Source organism: Palaemon carinicauda, chromosome 30 (assembly GCF_036898095.1).
Source record: "Palaemon carinicauda isolate YSFRI2023 chromosome 30, ASM3689809v2, whole genome shotgun sequence".
Taxonomy (NCBI): domain Eukaryota; kingdom Metazoa; phylum Arthropoda; class Malacostraca; order Decapoda; family Palaemonidae; genus Palaemon; species Palaemon carinicauda.
Window position 1 is genome coordinate 43589417 of NC_090754.1, and position 13268 is coordinate 43602684.

General features: G+C 31.5%; 1 long non-coding RNA gene across 1 annotated transcript in view; it reads right to left on the reverse strand.

Annotated features, from left to right (window-relative positions):
* Window positions 1-627: 627 nt before the first annotated feature.
* LOC137623767 (uncharacterized) overlaps window positions 628-13268 on the reverse strand; it is a 343355-nt gene continuing 330714 nt past the window's right edge. The window contains exon 4 of the long non-coding RNA XR_011040627.1: window positions 628-709. This is a non-coding gene — a long non-coding RNA (uncharacterized lncRNA). The remainder of the gene's footprint in view (window positions 710-13268) is intronic.

The window sequence follows — 13268 nt, forward strand, 5'->3', positions numbered from 1 at the left end:
TGCACCACAAAATCTATACATCAAGGGGTAACCCACTTAAAGGAAAATATTCTAAGGAAAATATGCTTCTCCTCATTATTCATATCTTGCAAGTTTAGTTTTCCTTACACTTGAAAAAAAAAAAGGTATTTTCTGCATCGAACATAATATGCGGCAAACTTTAAACTTTTTTGACTTGTCAACAACGTAAACTAGAAACGAGACTGGGATATGGGATTAAGAGGTGATTCAAACCTTTTAGTGTTTCTTGAACCTAGCAAATATTCACAGGTAAAAATGTAGTGCTTGGCGCCATAGGCGTAAAACATAACACTTTGGCTATAATGAGAAGAGAAAAAAAAAAAAAAAAAAAAAAAAAAAAAAAAAAAAAAAAAAAAAAAAAAAAAAAAAAAACCACTCGCATAAAAAACTGCAACTGGGGACATAGATGGTGGATCATGTTTTGTAGGGATAAACTGAATGTAGAGAGTCAAATCTTTCAAGGTTTTGACAAGTTAAAATTAACTGTTGTCTTTTCTATTTGATATTACTTACTGATAAGGGTAAAAAAAGAGTTATCATTCTAAACTATTTCATATCGGTGCTTTCAGTTTAGATTAATTAAAAAAAAAAAAGTACTCACCAATTTCTAAATTATATATTTTGTTGTGGCAACGATTCCGTAGAACGGTCAACTGGAAAATGTGTTGTCCAGCTCTTCCTTGGTGATCTAAAAAGGATATTTAAATTAATTAGAAATGTTATCATGGTCTGAATTATTTCAACCTTGAAATATATTTATTGAAGACAATCATGAGGATTTTTTTCATTAATATCATTTGTATACAGAGCAATAAATCTCCTTTGCACTTTACATTGTTAGAAAAAAATGAGACACTGAATTTTATAAGGGGTTTCGAATAACATCATATAATTGAAACATTTCTAAAACAGCCACCCGTTGAGATACTACTTAAGTAGGCTTATAGGATTCGCTATTTTCTTTGCTTAAACTGATAAAATTGTCTTGAATATTCTCTACTCACACTACTTCCTAAAAGAAATTGACATACTAAACCTTTGATTCTCAATAAGTTTGCACTTATGTTAAGGGTAAAAATAGACTTTTTATCTATTGAAAGTAGCTTTTCTAAGAGAAGGCCACTCCAAAATCTCTAGTCCTGGATAGGGCCATAGACACTGAATCATGCCATTTCGCTGTTAAGAGTTCTTTTGCTTGGGGGTTCGCTGAAGTGGACTTTTATGTCGATTTGCTTCTGGTCCTATTTTTATTTCAACCAGAGGGATGGGGGGGGGGGGGGGGGGGCTGTTAACATATATGGCAAGGATGCCCGGTGGTTTATTGTTTCATCTCATTTCTTTTTTCTTAAAATTTCCTCTTTTTCAGAATTATCTCTACTGTTGTTCTCTTTATATAGGGATACATTCAAATTCTAATTGTTAAAAATTTGTAGTATATTCTTTAATTCTGTATTAATTTTTTCCCTACTGGGCGGCAATTCCTAATGGAGCCGAAAGTTTTCTAGCACTGCTTTTTCAACTAGGGTTGTAATATCATCAACAACAACAACATTGATAATAATGATAATACATAGTAATATCAGTAAAAAAAATAATAATATTAATAATAATAATAATAATAATAATAATAATAAAAACAACAATAATAATAATAAAATACTGATAATAATAATCTTCGATATTAGATAAGACCTGCAAAGGGAGATCCATAATTTTAGCTTTGTTCCTCTATCTAAGTGAGCAGCCTTCACTAAATCAATTAAGAGAACTTAATCTCTACAACCTATTCAAGGGGAAATATACGTAACCGTATCTTGACATTGTGTTCCTTTGCTGAATCTAAGCAAATGTAAATGCTTGGATGACTAAGAAGCCTTTAAAACATATTATATGAAGTTCAAACAATGAGTGCTATTAAGAACTCCTTTTTTTCTTCTTTTTACCACGGGTAGATGAAAACGTTTATATTTATGATACAAAAAGTTGGAAGTTTCCAGAAAACATAAATAAAGAGACAATGCTTATTAATGCCAAAAAACCATGGAATCCGAGTTTCAATATCTTCCCAAGGCAACCTTGAGTTGAAATCGAATGCCATTTACAGGAGAGTTAATCAGAGCACGAAATGAACCTTAAAATTTAACAGTGGCTGTACGAGTTTAAGCACAGAATGATCGAGTTCGTAGCCCAACACTGCCGTATGGAATTCTCTGAAATAATGCTACATATAAAATGGTATATTCTACATCTGTAGAAAAATCCTTTACTTCGCTGAGGTCTGCATTCTATTCCAAGATAAAACTCCGGCAAACTAAACCTATACTAAAATCATTCAGGGATCGACTGTATTCCAAGCCACATTTCTATGAGGCATTGCCTAGTTCTCTTCCCAGATAATATAGGTGTATGTGAGGATAGTATGGATAGTTTTGGAATATTCTTCTGATTTTCATCTTGTTCTAAAATAACTTTTCATTCTCATTGTTGATAGGGGTTCTTATTGTTACCGATTTTTCTACCCTACATTATTTAAACATGGCATTTATGCATATGTTTTGTCTTTAGTAGAGTTAAATCTTTTTTAAATAACATGAAATGGATCTGACTCCGTTCACCCTTTCTTAAAACACTTTTGTTTCATTAGACAAGAAAACTTTGAGTCTATCCCACCCAAGTGTCGCTAACATAAAAACCCAGTTAAGTATATACACGAATATATTTATATATATATATATATATATATATATATATATATTTATATATATATATATATATATTTATATATATATATATATATATATTAATATATATATATATATATATATATATATATATATATATATATATAAATATAAAACATGCGTGCAAGTGTATGGATACACTGGATATGCTCATACTTATCGCTTGTTAGCTGTTGTGATTACTACATACAGTCACTGGCATATCTAAATACGTGGGGATGCCCTAACCTGGTATTGCCATAATCAGCTACGCTGTACTAATCAGGGCCACCCATACTAGGTTGGTTTGATATGAGCGATCAGGTTACAGTCTCCCATCATCACCAATTTGCAGTTGGCACCATGGTAATGGATGGGGGCATGTCTGAGGGCTATGCCCTGCAGTGGACTAAAAACGGCTGCATTTGTTGTTGTATTTGTGTATGTGTGTATGTATATATATATATATATATATATATATATATATATATATATAATGTATTTGCGCGCGTCCAGGAGGGCATGAAATCGTTCCGTATGTACACTGCTATATTTACTTATCTCCTAACATTATATGGCTGGAACTGTATGTTTTCCCTTTGACTTGGGAGATCATAAAGCTTCAATCTAGTTAGCTGTAGCAGTAGTAGCATGCACTTCGGCCACTTTCCACCCAGAGAGAAAGTCCATTTTGAACAGTTTACGGGACTGCTATTATTTGGTTTGAGATGAACCTCTGGGGTCCATTACGGTCGCCGGCAAGATTTACCACTCTTAGAGTCGTGGAAAAGTAATCAAGAAATTCAATTACAGGCCCATGGAAACTTCTCTCTTAAGTAATTCCTTTTCCGCTGCGAGCTGAAACCTCAGTGAAGGGAGAAAGAGAGAGAGAGAGAGGGAGAGAGTGAGGAACGGTCGCACATGTCTATTTGTGTTTGCATGAGAGAGAGAGAGAGAGAGAGAGAGAGAGAGAGAGAGAGAGAGAGAGAGAGAGAGAGAGACTATCTCTTTCTAAGAAAGAGACAATGGAGGAAAGAAAAATCTGAGTAAAAGCGCTTTTCCTGAAAGTCACGAGGATAGGTCCTAGTGGGTGTTTCCATTATGAGAGAGAGAGAGAGAGAGAGAGAGAGAGAGAGAGAGAGAGAGAGAGAGAGAGAGAGGTGAAGATAGCATGATATATTCTGCGTACATATCTTGCGTTTTATAGAAATGAGAAAATCAGCGATCAGTAGTAAATCTTTCATTCATAAAGGTCTACTAAAAGCTATGAAAGCGATCGAATCCCATATCTTTACATATATCGATATTAGGCATATTTCATGAACATACTTTGTGATAGTTGTGAATTAATCTTAGAGTAGCAGTATTTTATATGGATTGAACATTTGGCCAAAGGTAATTCAAGTAAACATTAAAAAGCAATCCCTAATTTGGTTTTTCTTAGCAAAAAAGAATGCAATGACATTTCCAAAATACTTGAACAAATAAACTAATTAAAACTACAGAATTCTTAATAAATGGTTAAAAGTTTACTCGTTCATCGAGGACTTCTCAAATGAATTGATAAAGTGAACGCTGCTTCCAAACAAAGTTTAAAATACGAAGTTCAATATAATGAAATACTCTTGATCACTAATATTATTCAGCGCCAATAAGTTGAATTTTACAAGGATCAAAATATACAGTAAAAAAAAAAATACTAGTAAATCGATTGTTTTAACATGAAACAATTAATTCAAGACAGATAGCAAGGCCTTTCATAAGTCATTTCCTCGTCATCAATTAAAACATTCAAAAGCAGTTAACAATGATGGATACCTGGTCCAATACTAATGGCGAGATGTTAACGTAAGCAATAAAATAAATGGTATAGATTTAATTTGTAGTGCTCAGAACATACCAGGGAAATCATATTCTTAGATATACAGGATATATCTATAAGTAATGTATACACTATGTAATTTGTGAATATATATTATATATATAAATATATATATATATATATATATATATATATATGTATATATATATGTATATACATATATATATATATAGGTAGATAGATAGATAGATAGATAGATAATGTATATATATCTATGTACACACACACCTGTATATATATATATATATATATATATATATATATATATGTATATATATATATATATATATATATATTATATAAATACATATATATATATATAAATACACATGTATATATATATATATATACACCCACACACACACACACACACACATATATATATATATATATATATATATATGTATATATATATATTAATATATATAGATACATACATACATACATATAACAACACCAAATGCAGCCGCACTGCATGACAAAGGACTCGTGGGTAACCGTGACTGCTAATCATAGCAATACGCAAACATTTTAACGCGTTAAGGTATCCCCACTCAGAAAAGATATTATATATATACTGTACATATATATACACATATATATATATATATATATATATATATATATATATATATATATATGTGTGTGTGTGTGTATACATATACACAAGTTTTGTTTCATACAACTCTCATTAAATTACTATGCATTTGAGGTGTTTTTATTTTTTTCAATTCTCTATTACTGTGACGATCATCGATAGGGGATGTCTGCCCTCTTGAATAAAGACCTCTCGGGAAGGATCTCCAACAATGAACCAGCTGGTATGAACAACTCAAAGTCTAGTAACCAAGGCCAGCCATGACCAAGGAATTTTCTCTGGATATAAAAAGAATAGAGGAAAAAGTGAGCAACATTACCTCAAGAGAGATCACAGAAGTCCCAAGTTTCACTTTCTCATGGCTTGGGAATGGACGTACACACCACCACTGAGAAGTAAAGCAAAAGCTTGATAGTACAAAAATATGTTTTCTTAGAGGGACGAAAGTTCTTTTAATATAGGGGGCATCCTCCTCCTCCATTCATATTCAAACCACAATGTATAATCAATCCAAATATAGAAGGATTTTCCTAAACAAATCTTGAAGACGAAATGAATGTTGTTAGACGAAAACCTTATTAGCAATCTATCCCCCCATAATCAAAAGTTTATTGATTATCACTATAGTTATAAATTTCAAACAGAGAAGGCCGACGCTCTAACAATTGTTGTATATATTAAAATATACATTTTGTCTTTATATTGCTTGGCCCTCCTTGGTCCAAGCTTGGGTGGAGAGGGGGCTTTGGCGCTGATCATATGTATATATGGTCAGTTTCTAGGGCATTGTCCTGCTTGATACGGCAATGTCACTGTCCCTTGCGTCTGCCATTCATGCGTGGCCTTTAAACCTTTAAACACTCAATGTCATTGGCAGACTGATAAACTCCCCGTCCCTCTTGTAGAGGGTAGGGGGTAGGAAGGGTATATCTATATAATTTTTTGGCATTTACTTTCGACGGTTCGCGTGCAGTGGTTTGCTTGTATATATCTAAATCTTTGGCCGTCATTTTAAACAGGACACTTACTAATATACATACACATACATTCCTACCTACACACACACACACACACACATATATATATATATATATATATATATATATGCATATATATGTACATATATATATACATATATATATACAATAGATCTCAAAGAGTTGTTGTTGATGGGCACCATAGTGAGTATAGGAATGTGATATCCGGTGTCCCACAGGGTAGTGTTCTTGGCCCATTACTTTTCATACTATATACACATGACATGTGGTTTAGCCTAGAAAAGAAGATTGTTGCATATGCAGATGATGCTACTCTCTTTGCATTAATTCCATCCCCTGAATGTAGATCTGGGGTTGCTGAATTCCTCAATAGAGATTTAGCTAAAATTAGTGCATGGTGCAAATTGTGAGGTATGAAGTTGAATCCTAACAAAACTGAAAGTATGATTGTAAGTAGGTTAAGGACGGTGGCTCCTCAACATCCGTATCTCAGTACTGATAATGTTTCTTTAAATGTGTATGACTCTTAAAATTTTAGGTGTGATTCTCGACAGTAAATTTACTTTTGAGAAACATTAGGTCTGTGTCTTCTTCAATTGCACAAAAAATTGGCTTATTGAGAAAGTCTTTTAAGATTTTCGGTGATCAATCTATTCTGAAGAAGTAGTTTAATTTTTTCATTCTACCTTGTTTTGAGTATTGTTCTCCTGTCTGGTGTTCAGCTGCTGATTCTCATCTTAATTTGTTGGACAGAAACTTACGGTCTATTAAATTTCTTATTCCTGATCTAGATATTAATCTTTGGAATGATCTTCATAATTGGGTAGTTGAATCAGTAGAACTTCAAAAGTTCAAAGTTGGAGCAAATGTTTTTATGTTGACCAGGCTGACATGAGTCTTTTTATAGTTTATATATGACATATCTGTTTTTGACGTTAATAGTTTATATAGGACATATCTGTTTTTACGTTGTTACAGTTTTAGAATAATTTATTGTTAACTTGTTCTCATCATTTATTTATTTCCTTATTTCCTTTCCTCGCTGGGCTATTTTTCTCTATTGGAGCTGTTGGGCTTATAATATCTTGCTTTTCCAACTAGGGTTGTAGCTTGGCTATTAATAATAATAATAATAATAATAATAATAATAATATATGTATATATATACATATATATATCAACATATATCTATTTATACATATATACAATATATAATGTATATGTGAAGAAAAATCTATTTATCCTTCCACCCGCAGATATGCACCCTCGTGATGAAGAGTCCCACAAGTGGGAAAGGGGAAAGATTCGTCAGGTGTAACCCCTCTCGTCTTGGCAACTGTCTGATCACGAAGAAGAGAACCAACGACCATGTTATGAGGAAATAGGTTCCTTGTATCAGTTAAGCAACCTGTTGGGTTTATCTAGATATTACGTACTCGACATCTAATGCATAGTCTTAGTATAACTAATAACTGATGAAATTTCATGGAAAAACATTCTGATCAATATAGTAATCATCTACCTATTTAATAAGGATTAAGTATTCGGTTATATATATATATATATATATATATATATATATATATATATACATATATATATATATAATATATATATATATATATATGTGTGTGTAAATATATATGTATATATATACATATACAGGCGCACACACATTATATATATATATATATATATATATATATATATATATATATATATATATACACATAATCTCCTCCAGAAAACTTTAAATCAATCAATCCCACACTTATTGACGTAAAGGACCTAGGTTAGATTCTACCAGTCGTCTCCATCTTGAGATTTTAAATCAAAACCTATCCCTTTATCATCTCCTACTTCACACTTCATACTCCTCAGCCATGTAGGCCTAGGTCTTCCAACTCTTGTAGCGTTTGGTGGAGCCCAATTGAAAGATTGATGAATTAATCTCTTATAAGCCCTCTTCGTTCCTCGGATAGGGTGGAGAGAAAGTAGTCATACCCTGGTGAAAGGCTGTGCACATTTCTCTAAATAATTACTCTTTTTGACGGTTCGCTTACACTAGTATAAACATATTTATTTTACAATAAATGTCCAGGCAATATGATAGGTTAATAATGTTTAGAGAGATTCTTGCAATAAACGTTTTTTTTTTTTTTTTTTGACTCATATTCTCTATTACGAAACCGAAAATAGATATCTGCAAAACAATAAAATAATAGTTTATTAGGTCCTTTCAAATTAGTCATTATTACTTATCCTGCTACTTTATTACTATTGAATACATTTTCTAGGAAGTGTGGTAGTAATACCCTGATAAACATCTAATTAACTTTGGAACTGGGAATAAAATCATATATATATTCGACTACAATGCCCGTAATTTTTCTAATGATTTTAAACAATAATCGTTTATTATTATCAGAGGCAAAGGAACTTGTATCATGCAAAATGCCACATGATTTATTTAAGAAACAATAGTTACAATTGAATAATTTGTAGTAATAGTATTACCAAATACAAAACACCTGTACGTTTCTTAGTATTTTCGAAATATCAAGTATCATACAGATAAAGGATCTGAGATCACTTTGTTTTCCTAAGAACGTAATTATACTAATTTCATAATAATTCTGTCCCTTTTACGATACAGTGAACTCCACTAAGTAAATAATCGATGTAAAAATATCCTCAAGGTATTCCCGCAATCACATATGATAAATATGGAATTCCACAAAGAGCATAAACAATTCCACTCAACAAAACAAACATGGTCTTTCCATATAAAAAGAATAATCGGAAGCATCATAAAATGTTATGCAAACAATAGTCCCCGTTATCGTGCGCTTTAAAGGTGATGTGTCAGAGGCTGACGTCGTAACAGATCTTGAATGGAATCCTTGCTAAAAGCTATAAATCTGTTTGAATCGGTAAACATGTCGAGAGAATGAATGTTGGATTCCGAAAAATCTGATAACTTTAAAAACATCCGAAAAAAACCCTTCACAAACTAGATTCTTTTGTTGACGATGATCACAGGAAATACAGAAACCACCATCAAAGTTATTTATATTTCGCTCTCTCTCTCTCTCTCTCTCTCTCTCTCTCTCTCTCTCTCTCTCTCTCTCTCTCTCTCTCTCTCTCTCTCTCTCTCTGTTATCATATTGATTTTACAGTGTTCAAGAACATAAAAAGTAGCTTATTTTATTAACACTAATTAACAGCACATAAAAAAAAAAAATACCAACACCCAAGCGGAAATAGATAAACACTCAAGAAGAACATTCCACAATAATCCTTTGGGAGGCAAATTTCTCACAAGAAGAGGTATGATCCTAAAAATTAACCGCAAATCTCGTATTCTAACGTGGATGGTATTGTCTACGAAATTCTGAATGCAAAGGGTGATCAGTATCATAAAAAGCTGTGTGAATTTTGCAAATTGATCAAATTAAAGGTCGGTAAAAGAATTTAATACCAAGATAAGGACAAGAAATCAAGAGGAACTTGAGATTTTATAAAATAGAAAATCTTTATATGAGAATAAACTACTGCAGATCAACCCATTAGATAATATCTTACAGTAAAAGTATACACGGATCATTAGGATATATATATATATATATATATATATATATATATATATATATATATATATATATATATATATACATATATATTTATATTATATATATATATATGTGTGTGTGTACACATAACATCTTATAGTAAAAGTATACATGGATCATTAGGATATATAGGGTCTCCAAAAACGTTTATACTTTTTTAGTCATGTAATTTTTAAGACATGAATGAAGCGATAAAACACTTACAATAGTATAAAGTAATAATGGAATGAGAATGACATTTGGGACATATAATGAAGTGTTACTATTATAAACAAATTAATTAGATATACACGATGGATCCCGTATTATACCCATAATAACAATGATAGTTTGAGGTATGTTAAGGTGTAATCTTAGTCCTCAATATTTGCACCCAGTAATACATTTTTATTTCACATATTTTGTTACGAAGTCTTATGTGAACTCGTTTTAGGTAATCTGTATCAAACACGAGGTAATAATACGAGGTATTACGTCATGTTTACGAGGGATTACGCAATTCTTATATTTTCCACGGGGTTATAAAGTACATGAAATTTCTAGAAACAGATTTACTCCTTTTTTTAATGTTGGGGGGGGGGGTAGGTGGGCGGAGTTAGCTGAGAGAGGGTTACCTCGCAAGCAAAGTTCGTTCCTGTTCAAAATACTACGTTGGCAACCTTACGCTATAAGGTCTTGCCCCCATGCTACGAGAATGATCTATTTAGCATAATATGTAAGTATTAAGTCAATATATATAAGCCCCCAGGAATGCATAAGCAGCAGAAGAGATCCAACCTATCCAATCCCCTTGAAAGAGCCAACATCCTCTCTCCTCTCAATTGCATCGAGTGTATGTCCGCTCAAAAGTGAATAAGTTTTTATCCAGCATATATCGTGTATAGTGTGTTCAAACGTGATAAATCCATTGAATGTGATTTCAAGTGTATTGTGTTAATGTAAGTACGGGTTTTTTATAAAGTTTTGCAACTGACCCTGTGAGATTTAGGTTAAAACAGTGAAGTGTATTTATATTGCTTATCTGTTCAGAAACCTCGTGTGTGCTAAACACGAAAGTGTATCAGTTACTTTTATGTAAATTTCCTTAAGGGTTTAATCATTAATGTGTTTGAGTGTTAACTATTGTCATTAATTATCAAGATTAAATATTTTTATAAACTAATATCCAGTCAAACAAGTGTTCGTATAATTTTCATAGAGAAATATTTTCTCATCTTAGTCAAAGGTTTTGTTCAGATTTAATATTTCGAGTAATTTAATTTTGGTGTGAATTCTTTCAAAGTGTTGTAACTTTTTAAAGAATATATATATGTTTGCAAAGTGTATTATTTCGATCACTATTATCCTTAACAGTTCTTGCCCTTAATCCCTGTTTAAGAAGCAAAGTAAGAGGTTGTATTTGAATAGTTTAAGTAATATTATCACCCCGTTTTATTTTGCGAGTAGGTAAGAGACCTTTGGATATTCAGTGTTTTTATGTATTGCCGTTTGAGAGTTGCATAATATTTTAAGAGCTTGGGTATTTCTCAAGTATAACAGATTTATGTAAAAATAAACAGTTGAGTTTGTGTAATTTATCAGCCGTAATTATATATATATATATATATATATATATATATATATATATATATATATATACATATATATATATATTTATATATATACACATACATATATATAAATAAACAGACACAAACACACACACATTATATATATATATATATATATATACAAACAAAAAATTCAATCCATTCACTGCAAATAAAATGATACACCAAGGACATTTAACAGTAGAAATGTCACGGCAATAAAGATGAAGTTTTTGTAATTAGATTTGAATTTCAATACATAGTATCTTACGGCAGTGGCTCACCTAATAGAAAATTGTGATACTCTAGGGAAAGGAAAGTCTCCTGTATGGTAGCATCTCTCTCTCTCTCTCTCTCTCTCTCTCTCTCTCTCTCTCTCTCTCTCTCTCTCTCTCTCTCTCTCTCTCTACATATCAACCAGAAATCAAACCGTGGTAGACGTTCCTTGCCATATTAAGTTATGAAGGTTTAGGGTAGAAATAGAACGTTAAAATGGAAGATGAGGCACTTATGCACCCAACCACAATCAATCATTCACTTTCTGTGGGATGTTGGGAAATGGACGCGATAGCATTCCTGCGATTCTGTAGAACGAGTGTGTTGATGAATTTTGGATCTGTTTACCTTTTTCCTAAAAAAATTAAAAAACTAATGAAATCTTTGGGGTTTAGAAATTCGCAAATATGTACAGAAGAGACGGCAAGTATAGTACATGAAGTACTTAGGATGAGCAAGATGAATGTTTGGGTATTTACCGAGACAAAGGTTAAAAGAAATTGTGTACTTGTATGTATGTGAGTTTAGGAATGAGTTGGATACTGATCTCGTCTGGGGAAGTTAAAAAATAAACGCGGAAACAAAGTTATTAGCTTGAAAATGTACGACAAGATTCAGTTGGTAAAATAAAGAATTGCATACGATTGAAATATAATAAAAATCAGTTTTCTTAGCTTCTTCCCTGTTGCCGAATCCTTATTCACCCAACAACATTAATTAAATTTAAAAATAAAATCATTTCCAAATAATTTTTTTCTGGAAGATACATTTACCCATAAAAACCAGTCCAATCTCTATTCATAAACTTCAAAAATATCTGTCAATACAGCATACAATAATTTTCAAACTTAAGTAAGAAGGTATAAATCTCTTAAAGATTTGACACCAAATTATAATAAAAAAAAAACAATTATTAACAATAAGTACAAAAGGATAAAACTATTTCAATTAAATCTAAATTACACGTTACCATAAACTGTGCAGCGCAATTTCAAATTAGGGTCATTCAATAAAATTCACGCAGGGAATCCCATCGTCTTCGCAATTAGGTAATTCATTTGAGCATACCTATCATGATGCCAAATTAATTTCCATGAGTTCTGAAAAGTCATCTTGAGGAACATGAAACAATGTACTAAACTGCAATAAACAGAATAACATGTTTTTAAAAAATGGGATTAATATAGAATTGAACAGAAATTTATGAATACTTCATACTTCACGGATAAAATTCCAGAGGGGTTTTAAAGCTATGAATTTGAATTGGGGAGGTGTTTATAACATATACTATATATACACACATGTACTGTATATTTACATATACGTGTGTGTATCTATGCATACAAGTGTGTGTTTATGTTTGTTGGTAAGAACTTATGTATAAGTAAGTATCTGCAAGTGTGTTTAGTTCGATTACAGACTGTTTAATGCGAGAGTATACAACAATCAAGATTGCATGGATTTCATATATATATATATATATATATATATATATATATATATATATATATATATATATATATATATATATATATATATATATATATATATG